This window comes from Triplophysa rosa, linkage group LG18 (assembly GCF_024868665.1).
Source record: "Triplophysa rosa linkage group LG18, Trosa_1v2, whole genome shotgun sequence".
NCBI lineage: Eukaryota > Metazoa > Chordata > Actinopteri > Cypriniformes > Nemacheilidae > Triplophysa > Triplophysa rosa.
Window position 1 is genome coordinate 22,409,161 of NC_079907.1, and position 12,477 is coordinate 22,421,637.

The following is a 12,477-nucleotide window of genomic DNA, read 5'->3' on the forward strand; positions in this document are numbered from 1 at the left end:
AATTGATTATCATTTTATTACAATAGTTGTACTACAAATACCACAACAAGCAAACTGTGGTTATTGTGGTGAGACCATAGCAATTTTGTGGTTATGGTTTTACTAGCCTCAGCCTCAGACGTCACGCCCACAGACCGTTGGCTAAATGTCTGATGCACAAGGTACACTTTTCTGGAAACACTTCAGCACGTTCGAAGTCGTCATCTGATTGGTTGAATTTCCCAAATTGTTTTACGCAAATCTGGCAACCCCCTCTAAACTAACATAAATGTTAGCAAATAGAACATAGATAAAACAATAGATAAAAAAGGAAAAAGGCACATGCTAAAGTGTGGTGTAATCATCTGTGGGTTCAACTATGTGTGATGCACTGCTTAGAACGAGCGCTACGATCAGTCAAAGATCATAGAAACACTGTCATGAAAATGATCGGCATAACGGCTAAACGGTAAATAAACATCGCATACACCTTGAGCTACATGCAGAGAAAATGGAAAATGTAAAGTTTTCATTCGAAATTTCATGATATTTTCAGCAGGGATGGTATTTGCAGTAAAACCACAGTATCCACAAATGTACCATTTTCTATATATAGTAAACATACTCAAATTAAGCTATTTTTAGTAAAACCACAGTAACTAAAAATACCATAGTTTAATTATAGTAGCTATAGTTTATGTTTGTAGTTAAACTATGGTAATAAATCCAGGGAATATACAAAAAAAAACACTGCTCATAAATACATATAGGCCTAGAGGGCTAATGAGGATAATTAGGCTAAATGATCATACAGGATTATATCTAAACTAAACATATATGTTCATATATGTTCTTTATAAAGCTCTTAAAGGAGTTGCTCACATCAAAATTTGCCCCATTGCCTTTCCATATTAAGGTAATGGGGGCAAATTTTGAAGTGAACTACTCCTTTATTACAACTGATACTGTGAGCTACTCGGTGTATTCAGTAGGGTGCTTCAGAGGCATAAGGTATACGACAATAAAACAATGCACAACTGACATAAAGGAAATATACTTTTAATACTTGAGTACTTTTAAAAGCACGTACTTCTGTACTTTTTCTTAAGTAAGAATCTGTCTTTACAACTTTTACTTGTAGTGGAGTAATATTTGACCAGTAGTATCTGTACTTTCACTCAAGTAAGGAAGTTGTGTACTTTGTCCACCTCTAAGTAAGTTGTCATGTTTACAACAGTTGCTATAAGAATTCATCACGATCGACTAAACACTTAATTCTTAAAAGTATGCGAGGTTCACAAGTATGCAAGGTTTTGTTGCTGTTAACTTTTGACACGTTCGTGAATGTGCACCGGTCTGTTACTACGGGGACATTTCCGTGCCTCTAAACATGACACAGCACAAAACGCAACGTGATTGGTTGCTTTTCCTGTCAGACATATGGCCTCTTGGGCAGGCCTTGGCCAAAGAAAGCAGCGATAAGTTCCAGACCTTCAGTATGAAGGTCTGGCTACGCAAGACTATGGTTTTACTATAGCTAAAAACCAAAAACTACTATGGTTATAAAATAAGCACAGTAATATTTTATTCAGTACAGAAAAGTAGTCTTATGTAATTAAAAATCCCTGAATATCTGTCTATGCTGAGTATTTACTCCTTTTTAAAGTACTAGGCTATGTTGTTAGCTTAGCAGCATGCTAAGGTCCGGCTCTACTACTGGATACAATGGTGAGACCACCAAGCAACTTCTGAAAGTTTTATGAAACATAAAACTTTTTAAGAGCTGGAAGAAACTGTGATGACAGCAGTATACGTACACCTCATAAATCTGCAGCGGGCTGCAGGAAGTGTGTATCATGCTTTGGGGACGCATCTCTGTCACAGACTCCAGACAAGATTTCAGCGTTCTTGCCAACTGTCACATGTTTCTCCTCCAACACAATGCAAATGACTTGAAACATACAGCAAAAGGCACTGGCTTACGGCCAAAAAAACATCATGTCCCGATGTGGCCCAGAGCTCAATCCGGCTGAGTCACTGCTGCCAAATTTAACTGTGTCAACTATAGTGATCTTTTACATTTTTTATTCCTTTTATTCCTACAACATATGAGCAGGAAAGCATCACTGTTCCTGCTCATATGTTAAGTATTCAAAGAAATAATAATTTAGTAACTTACAAAATATTCTTGTCATGATCCTGCCTCATCTTGTCTTGCTTTTCTAGTCTTGTCAGTGACAGTCCCACGTGTTTTGTGTGGTCATTGTGCATGGTCATTGTTTGTTTATGATGGCCATGTGCCCTCCTGTCCCGTCTCTTGACCCCGCCCCCTCGTTTAGCTTCCCGCCAGTGTTTCATTCCCTACACCTGCCTAGTGTAATTATCCCTTGTTAGTGCCCCTATTTAATGCCGTTGTGTTTGCTGTCCTGTTTCGTTTTGTTTGCTTTGCTTTGCCTAGCCTAGTTGACCATACTTACTTTGTGGCCTTATTTTTTTTAATCGCCAGTCAAGTCTTGTTCCTCTTAAGTGTTTAGTTTAGTCTTTATGTTTTGTTAATAAAAGTTATTTTTGTACCTGCCGCCTGCACTTGGGTTCTCTCTCCTTGACGTTTGTGACAATTCTATAGTACAGAAGATTAAATATTAGATAAACACTTAATAATGTACAAAAGTTATATGTGGGTGAAAAAGTTTTCATACCTGTTTCCTTAACTTTATCCTGTGCTGGGCAACACAGATGCAGGTGTTGCTAGGGAAGAAAAGAGAACCCATGTTAGATTCATGAACCTTTGAAAAGAAAACGCATTCTTCAAAATGTCGCTTCTGAGTCTCCAGCTTTTCAAAAAGCAAACCCTAGATCTGACTAGATCCTAAAATCTGAAATAAAAGGTCAGAGTCAGAGGTCTAAATATGAAGTCATTTTAAATTCTTCCACAACCAAATGACCAAACGAAGCTCTTTTACTGTATGCCAACAACTGTCTTATTTATGTCTCTTATGGATTCTGATGTCTAATCCGTGTCCATACAATGGAAGTCAATGGGGGCCAATGTTGTTTGGTTACCAACATTCTTCAAAATATCTTCTTTTGTGTTCCACAGGTTTTGAATGACATGAGAATGTATAAATGAGAATTTTCATTTATTGGGTGAGCTTTCCCTTTTAATGCTCCTGAGACACATAAGACAACCTTCAGCACAACAAGTGTTTCTAATGGGTTGTGAATATTTCTAGCATCTCAAGCTTCAAGACATAAGTTAGAGGAAACAAGATGCTCAACAACTCATTCCAAACCACACAACAGAATAACTCAATGTCCCAAAACCTAGTGAGCTCTCCACTTAGGTAGCATTTTACAATCGAATGTTTCTATATATATAACATGAATGGGTTTGTACACGTATGAGAAAAGAATGTTTCGAAGAAAAAAGGACAAAAGACAGGCAGTAAGAAGAGAGACAGGAAGGGGGTGGGGTAGCAGGACGAGATCCATTTTTCATCCCGCCTCCCCACAACATCCATTCATCCATCCCCTCCAGTCTGAGACAAACTGAGAGGCTAATGTCCATTGTGTCTGTCTGCGTGTGTGTGTTAGTCTAGCACACTGTGCATTGCTGTGCGGTTGCTAGGATGTTCTGGGTTGTTACTAGGGATGCGCTATGTGGTTGGTACAGTGTTCTAGATAGTTGTTATTCAGTTGCTAGGAATTTTTGATGGATGCATGGTAGCGCAAGTAAATTAAAACCATCCCCAACTCTCTATATTCTGGTCCCAACATATGACTCCGTTCCATCTAATCATCTAATCCATTTAATCATTAGAGTTTATCATTACGGTATCCTTGAGGTGCATATCACAAACGTACACTTTTAAGGTGCTTAAAAGGCTCTTCACAGAGATGCCATAGAAGAATCATTTTTGCTTCCACAAAGAACCATTCAGTCAAAGGTTCTTCAAAGAACCATCTCTTTCTTACTTTTTTTTAAATCTGAGGAACCTTTTTTCGCCAACAAAGAACCTTTTGTAAAACAGAAAGGTTCTTCAGATGTGAAAGGTTCTTTATGGAATCAAAAGGTTCTTCTATGGCATCGAAGAACCTTTTGAAGCACCTTTTTTTTTAAGAGTGTACAGGATGAGTTGCATGTTAGAGTTTAAAACTTAGCATACGATACCGTGGTGTTGTTATCTGTAGTGTTTGCTTAGGTTGAGAAATCTAGACATCTGATACAAAATATATCTGTATCTGCATAAACTTGGTTTGGCTTGTAAATGAGATGAGCCGCATTCTAAGCAGCAGTGCAATACAGATGGTGTTGAAGGAAGAGTGTCAGAAGAGAAAAGATGGGTTTGAGAAGGTTCTTTCTCTCTGGAGAGATGCCTGCAGTGCAACCAGCCGACTGAATCTAAACCACATGGCCTTACTGACTGGCATCAAACACACATGCGCGCACACACACACACTTTTGAGCACACGTTCAGTTCCTGCTGTCCACCCACACATAAAAACCCTCAGCAGTAAATAAACTCTCTCGCTCGCTCTCTCTCTCTGACACACACACACTTTTAAAGCTCTTCCCTTGATGGCTTTTTATAGATGTAATGATTTTTGTATTATTCAAGATAATGGTCTTTACTATATCCTACACCTGAATCTAACCCTCACCTGTTGATATTATTAGATTCAAAGCAAAAGATGATTTACGAGCCTTTCACACAGCGATGACAAATATTTCATTATATTGGCGAGGATATTTTCAAATGTAAAAACTTGGCCCTCACAAGCAACACACACACACACACACACACGCACACGCACGCACACACACACACACACACACACACACACACACACACACACACACACACACTGTGAGGTGATGTATTGTTTTGACCTACATTACTCAGTGTGTGTGATGGGTTTGATGGACTTGGCTTGTACTGAATGCTGTATAACGCCTGAACACGCAGTCAATCTCTCACTCTTCCCTCTGTTTCGCACAAACTGTTTTTTACCAGTCTACTTTTCCAACTGAAATTCAAATCTTCTTTTTGCAAAAAGTAAACTAAATAAAGCAATAAAAACCACTCTGCCACTCTCTCACGGTTTAAAACGACAGCAATGGCATTATGATGAAAGAGCAAAAAGTTTATTAAACTATAACAAAGTAGGCTTGCCATGAAATGTAGCCCATTATGAATGTGTGGTCACGGTTGTATGTTTACATTCATTTTTCAATGACTGTGGCTCATCCAAACAGAAATGAAAGCCAGAACTATCCGTCAGGATTATAATATTCTGTGGTCATTCACTCAACCTTATGTTGTTCAAAACTTTCTTTTAGCAAGGCATCGATGTCTACTTTAATCCGCTTTTAAACTGACTGACATTCGGACAGTTAACTAATAGGGAGAGAGTACAGGAAACCTCAAGACCTACCACGTTTGCCAAATCAACCGGAGGTGATGTAAACCAGGATTTTTTCAACCTGTGAGGTATTCAGTTGGTAATGACTCTTAAAAATAAAGATGCTTCACGATGCCATAGAAGAACCGTTTTTGTCTAAATGGTTCCATAAAGAAACTTTTGCATCCGAAGAACCTTTCTGTCTCACGAAAGGATTGTGGTGAAAAAGGGTGCTTCAGATGATAAAAAGGTAAGAAAGAGATGGTTCTTTAAAGAGCCTTTGACTGAATGGTTCTTTGCGGAAGCAAAAATGGTTCTTCTATGGCATCGCTGAGAAGAACCTTTTAAGCACCTTTATTTTTAAGAGTGTGCATAGCTTAGACAGTTAACTTGTATTTAAACACATGGAAGAAACTGGAATGCTCAATACGCCATTTCACATGACGTCACGCATCTTCCGTTCTGCCGCGAAGCAGTGTATCGTTACTTCCGCTAGCACTCCAGTTCATAAGGTGGCGGTAATGCACCTATAAGCTGGTTTGCCAACCGCCAGTAAAACTCAAGAAGAAGAAGTTACTTCAGCTAGGATAAGTACTTGAATACGTGTTCTGTCAGTTTTTTTCACTGTTGTTAAATTCCAGCGCGACGGCAAAACAGAAGTTCTTCTTCTTGTTTATTGCAAGACGGATGTTATGATACACTGCTTTGCGAAAAGGCGGAAGTTAAGTGACGTCATTGTTAAAAGGGCCTATACAGCTCTTGTTACGGAAGTCTCACCTTCCAAATGAAAGAGCCAATAGACAAGTTTTTGCTTGGCCTGTCTGAGAGTTCTAGTTGAAGTGAAAGCTGATTTTGGTGAGTGGCAATGGAAGTAAATCTAAGGAAATTTCAGTAGTTGAAAGATACAAAAATGTTCTACATTCACTAGAGAAAAGATTATTTTTTCAGTTTCAAAATCCTTTAGTCCCTAAATTGTCTCCATACAGGACATGATTTTACAAGCAGAGTGATATACTAAAGATTAGACTATATAGTATTAATACTAAAGATACAGTAATCATTTAGATTACAAGGTACGATAGCATCATGTCTATGAAAATGTATTCACTGCTGAATATTCTTTGGCTGTCTAGTGGCAGACAGAGAGAGAGAATAAAAACACTTGTGTTTGGTGATGCCAGAGGTGCAAAAATGATTCACTTCAGTCACTGACTGTCTGCACAAAGCAGCCGCCGAAAGATCAGGACACAGTCATCTCCTCGAATCCCCTCCACCCTAGAGCCGAACAATAACCGCTTCATCACACACATTGACATCCCTATCAGATTAATGACCTGGGGTTAACTTCTCTATTTGTGTTTGTGTGTGGGGGGGCACCATTCAGAATAATAGTTACTCACTCTGGTTTATTTCATTATGGCCAGGAGAGTCTTTACATTAATAAATGTGTGTGATTTCTAAAGCCACTGACACCTGTGTTGTACAGTATGTGAATGTACGGTCATTTATCATTCGTAGGGTACGCGTCTTTGCGTAGGCTACGGCGTAGGTTTGACGCAGAAGTAAAAATCCCCCTTTACGAAGAAGATATTAAACAACTTTTTAACAAAAGTGAGTGAGTATATGGATGCCATATTTCAGTCTATGTACAGTCACAGGACATTTTTTCACATTGCCTACAGCAACTACCAAAAATCTTCCACGATCATATTAATTTGTAAACGGGCAGTAAAATGATCGGAACGGTTACGTAACTGTAACTATAGAAAATTAAATGAAATCAACCAAGTGTACAACCCGCCAGAACCAAAACATTATCTACGAGAACTACACATCCAAGAATTACCTCTCAGCGTGTTCTATTACATAACTTCCCCATTTCTATGAATCTTTAATTTCGCGTTTGGTTGTTTTTTTCGCAGAAAGAAAGCCGAGCGGTATTTGCAGACGACATTAAAATGTCTGGAATGCAACAGAACGCAGAACATTCAAACCAATCCTTTCACAGTATTGTGTGAGTATTGACAGAGCGCATTAGGCAGATGAATGGATGTTGGAGACAATGTAGTGATGTGTGGAAAACAGCGCCGGAGCTGAGCTCCAGGGAAAGACTGTTGGTTGGATTGATAGGTCAATAACCACCGCCACACTCCGAGGCATCATTAGTCGCAATTCTCTGCACATTTACGTGCTGCAGCTTTCTCGCGGGCCATTCGTTAAGATAAACCAATCAGCTTTCAGCTCTGCGCATGGCTCTCATCCATTAGCGACTCCTAAAGTCACAAAGCTAAAACCAAAGCTGAATATATTTGCATGGCCTTCTTCATTAAATGCAATTAACGGTTAGCTAATGTATTTTGACCACTGTCTGTACTAAGAGTTACTTTTGCATACTCACCGATACTTTTGCAGAATGCGACCGCAGTAGTTCAAAGCCGCCTGAAGGTGTTTAATGGATCGGATGCATTTCTCCGCGTGTGTATGTGAAGGAGTTCTGGCTAAAGCAGGTGGGCTATGACCAATGACCCACTAGAAGACAAATGCGTTTAGCAGGAGGGCTGCTGACGTTTATGTTTCATGTGGTAATGGACGATGACCCTCAGGGGTCAAGGGTCAACCGTGCTGAGACTCATTCCAGCACAGTGGACAGCGGCTGAAACTTAAGCCAATCAAAACAGAGTGCCGGCATCCCACGCAAGATTCAGAACAAAGTTGCAGATGACTCAACTTCTGCAGTCAACACAATATTGATTGGATTGTTTGGTACTGTAGGTCAAATTGATTTTAGGAGGTTACAAAAGCAACGTCTACGATATTTTGGCACAAATTAATTTATCACCTGGTAGGAGCTCGCAAAATTCAGCAGATTCCAACTAGGACAAGTTTCTTTCACATGTCCTCATCCTCAAAAACCCTAAACAAAACTATACAGACAAAGTTCAACCTAGACTACATTCAATATTGTGCCCAAATTCAAGACACATTTATTCTGTTCATGTAGCTTTATTGGTAGAGCATTGTGTTAAGTCATGAGGTCAATCTTCACATGCTGATCAAATATATTACTTATAATACGATGTACAGTGAGTCACTTTGGATAAAAGTATCTGCCAAATGCAAACCTGTACATTTAAAAACCACACATGCATTTTAATGTTTGATTTCAATGTTTAATATTGTATGATAAATACACATTTCATCCATTACTGATAATATGCGTTTGACAGCTCATCACATACATTTACTAGTAAAAATAACAGGTAGGTCTTCATGTGCTTTTCTAGTTTCTCCAACGTGCTGTATTCCTGCGTGAATTCACACTGTCCTGAACCTTTCCACACCCACAAAACAAACACATTCCAGCGATCAACTGGAGATCAGCGATTTCTCCGCTGTGTGGACTTTATGTTGAGGTTTTCTGCTTCTCAGAGTGTTCTCCTGAGAAAAAGGCCTCAGTCGTCTCACACGTGTCTCCTCTCAAATTTCAGAAGACATCTCAGGATCTCAAACTGTGCTCAGATTTGCCACGATACTGAAGTCTGCAGTCGGGTCTGATATGTCAATATGAATATTTTGTATGAAATTCTCCGCGCTAACTATATTCACTTTACAGCACTTGTACTGTACGTCAAAAACATCACATCTGTGCGTCTTCTATTTCTTTGAGAAGAAACATCTGGTACAAATATAATACTTTTATTACAAACAATACCCAGAAATCTCTGAAAGAGTAACATCTGAGCAATAAAATTGCCACATAATACAAAAAACAAATACTGTACATGCAGGCTAATGTTCTTCCGTTCTGTTTTAAACTGTCTGATGTCATTTGGTCAGCAGTGTTTTTTGTCTTCACGTATGATTTGCAATGCCTCATACATACTGTGGAATAAAACGACTCTGACTTCAATAAAACAACACAAAACAAGTTTCCAGACCATTAAAGTTTCCCAGTCTGTTACTGCCCCAGAGATGACTCACATCTTGGATATAAAGCATAAAGTTTCGACACAAATGCAAGGTCTGATATTTCAAGTCTTGCGCAAAGCACTGTGTGTTTACAGTATGCCTCCCGTCCTAAATGACCGCAGTTAAAAAGCAATACAAGAGCATAAACAATACCAATTTCCTATATACATTAATGATGCAGTGTGCCCACATATATATTGTAGTTTCAGATTTAATGGTGATGGTGTTCTGGAAAACATGCAAGAAAGCTATTATTCTTCCAAAAGAGTGTAAATACACCCTCTGGGGTGCTTTCAAAATATTTCTCTGTTTGTGTTGTGTTGTTTTTTTAACTCTAGCTCAAATATTGGTGTGCGTTTGGAATGGACCTGTCTTTTCTATTGAACCAATGGCAGATAAAAGGAGGATCTGGGGAAACTTTTTCCTAAAAATGTTGTGAAAATTGTTTCCTTAAAATTGGGAAACATCCATTTCTAAAGCTGTTTGGTGCTTCACATAGATGAGCTTCGTGTTATTCTTGGTGACAACATTTCGCTTTTGGAGCTGTGGTGTGCCAACTTTTTCTCTTTTTGTGGTTGAACACCCACATTTAGCCTTTTGCTTGCTAGATGTGCATGCTTTTGTTGAATTTTTATTTGAAAGTTGTGTTCACTGAAAATGTACCTTTGTTATAACTCTTATTTGTACTTCAGCATATTCAAATGTGTCACGTGGCAACCAATGATGTCCGCAACGTCTCATGTAGTGACAAGTTTAAATATGCTAAAGCACAAATAATAATTTGTAATATTTTCCTCACACAAATTTGTGACCCTGGACCACAAAACCAGGCATAAGACATCATTTTCTGAAAATTGAGATTTATACGTTAGCTGAATAAATAAGCTTTCCATTAATGTGCGGTTTGTTAGGATAGGACAATATGTTGCCGAGATACAACTATTTGAAAATCAGGAATCTGAGGGTGCAAAAAAAATCAAAATATTGTGAAAATCGCCTTAAATGTGCTGCAGCAGGCTGTTGCTAAGAAGAAACATCTTTGGTTTAACGCTCTCTATTGGCTTACTGCTGCATTGCCGTTGCAGAGAGTAGATGAACCAGAAAGCAGAAGTTCTAAGGGTTACATAGACACCAAACTTGAGTGGGTAATTCTCAAAAGCTAGAAGCAGCGAAGTTTATAAACGTGTTTCCGGCCTTTTTTATGTGATTTTGCTGCATCCAGGGGCAGGCTGGCCATCTGGCATACCAGGACTTTTCCCAGTGGGCCGAATTTAAACATGGGCCACACATTTTCCCCCGGACGGACAGGCCGGCCGCCCCACAACTGAGGGCCGTTCTGGGCCAAGAAGACTCATAGAGACGTTTTTTAGTCCCACTCCAGCCCTGGCTGCACCCACTTAAAAAATAGATTTACGGTAGGACATTTACAAAATATCTTCATGGAACACAAGCTTTATTTAATATCCTAATGATTTTTGTCATAAAAGAAAAATCTGTAATTTTGACTCCTTCTGAAACCTTGGATGTCCAAATTCACTGTTTTTTAGAAAATGGAGAAAACACTGGACTTGGAATGAACAAGTACTGTGTTGACAAGCACTTTTTAATACTCTTTATTGGTTATATGCTGTATTTGCAAAACCCACTTACTAACCTAAAGGGTGACTAATAATTATTTATGGCAAAAAATCATGAAATATGGAAATACAAGGTTTCAGAAGGACAGCAGCGAAATGGTAATGTGGAGTACTTTTATTGTGCTTTCCTCATATTTGCATGCCTTTTTTGGTTCTTTTTAGAGCTAGACAACATGGTATTTCTACATTGTTAAGACAACAGCAGCAGATCCACAGAAAGATAAAGTCACACTGTACAGATCTGACAACTGTATTGTTGGGAGAACTGTTCTTTTATTCAAATCGATGAGTCAGCAACCCTGCACATGTACACTCACACACACACAGCTCAGAGGTCACACGCTTTATATCTTACAGAACAGGAAAATGTGTGTTACGACTAATTTGAGCCCGATTTATTTGTGCTCCGCTTGAAGTGCAATGCTTGCTTGCAGCATTACAGCCCAACCGAACGAAACCAGATCGCGTGTGGCTGCAAAAAAGATGAAGATAGTGCTTGCTCAGTCCCTGATGAGTCCTGTCTCAGCCACATGTGTTTTTATTTACTGACCATCTTCAGACAGACCTCTTTGTCTCGGGAGTCATCAATCAAACGTCTTCTAATCCAAACAGAGAAGCAGATGAGAGACAAAGGGAGGAGACGGGGGTGGGGTCGGGAGTTGACCTGGGACCAAAACCCTCGATAAATCAGGACCAAACAATAACAAGCGCGGCTTAATGTTGCCGAGATAATTCATCAACTCAGCACGAGCTGAGAGCGGCCCACTCGGAGACACTGTGGGAAGTTGGGATATCGCTTATCTGAGACGCGCTGAGATCAGTGTGTGTGCGTGCGCTCGTAAAAATAAAGTTTCTTTGCAGCCCAATTTTACATTGACTCCTCGTAAGAAACAAACATTCACCACTTTATAAGGACCAGAAACTAAGTGAAGAAGAATTCGCTTCTCTTTGCATACACACCTAGTTTAGTTTTCAATTTTTTCTTTGAACGTAGGAGTGCAGCTTGGACTGTCAGACATGAATGCATTAACTCACATTTCTTTTCAAATTACCAACACACACGCACCCAACTGAGTAAAGCTCTATAAGTGTGCACACGGAGCCAGTAATCAATAGAGTTATCAATAGAGTGTGTACCTGGTAAACCCTACGGTACGGGGACAAAATGTCCCCACAAAGATGGCAATATCCAAAACCCTTGTCCTTGTGGGGACATTTATTGGTCCCCATGAGGAAACAAGCTTATAAATCATAGAGAATGAACTTTTGTGAAAATGTAAAAGAGCAGACAGTTGTGTGTGATTGTTAGGGGGAGGGAATATGATATACAGTTGTGTGTAGCATAAAAACCACTGCGTCTATGGAATGTCCCCGTAAAGCATGGAAACCCAACATGTGTGTGTGTGTGGAAAGTGCTTACAATCTGTGAGTCCACATCAATATTTTTCATCCCTCCTCAATCTCCTGTCCCCCTCTCTCTCTCCGTGTC

General features: G+C 39.3%; 1 protein-coding gene across 5 annotated transcripts in view; it reads right to left on the reverse strand.

Moving 5' to 3' along the window:
• Positions 1–12,477, reverse strand: part of raraa (retinoic acid receptor, alpha a) — a 102,403-nt gene that overhangs the window by 57,858 nt on the left and 32,068 nt on the right. For 2 of the 5 annotated variants that reach the window (XM_057358159.1, XM_057358161.1), the window contains exons 2-3: positions 2,679–2,727; positions 2,554–2,599 (exon numbers count right to left, since the gene is read on the reverse strand). The exons of 2 other annotated variants lie outside the window; for them this stretch is intronic. The gene's annotated coding sequence lies outside the window, so the exon portion shown is untranslated. The remainder of the gene's footprint in view (positions 1–2,553; positions 2,600–2,678; positions 2,728–12,477) is intronic. One more of the 5 variants, XM_057358162.1, reaches the window with a different exon arrangement.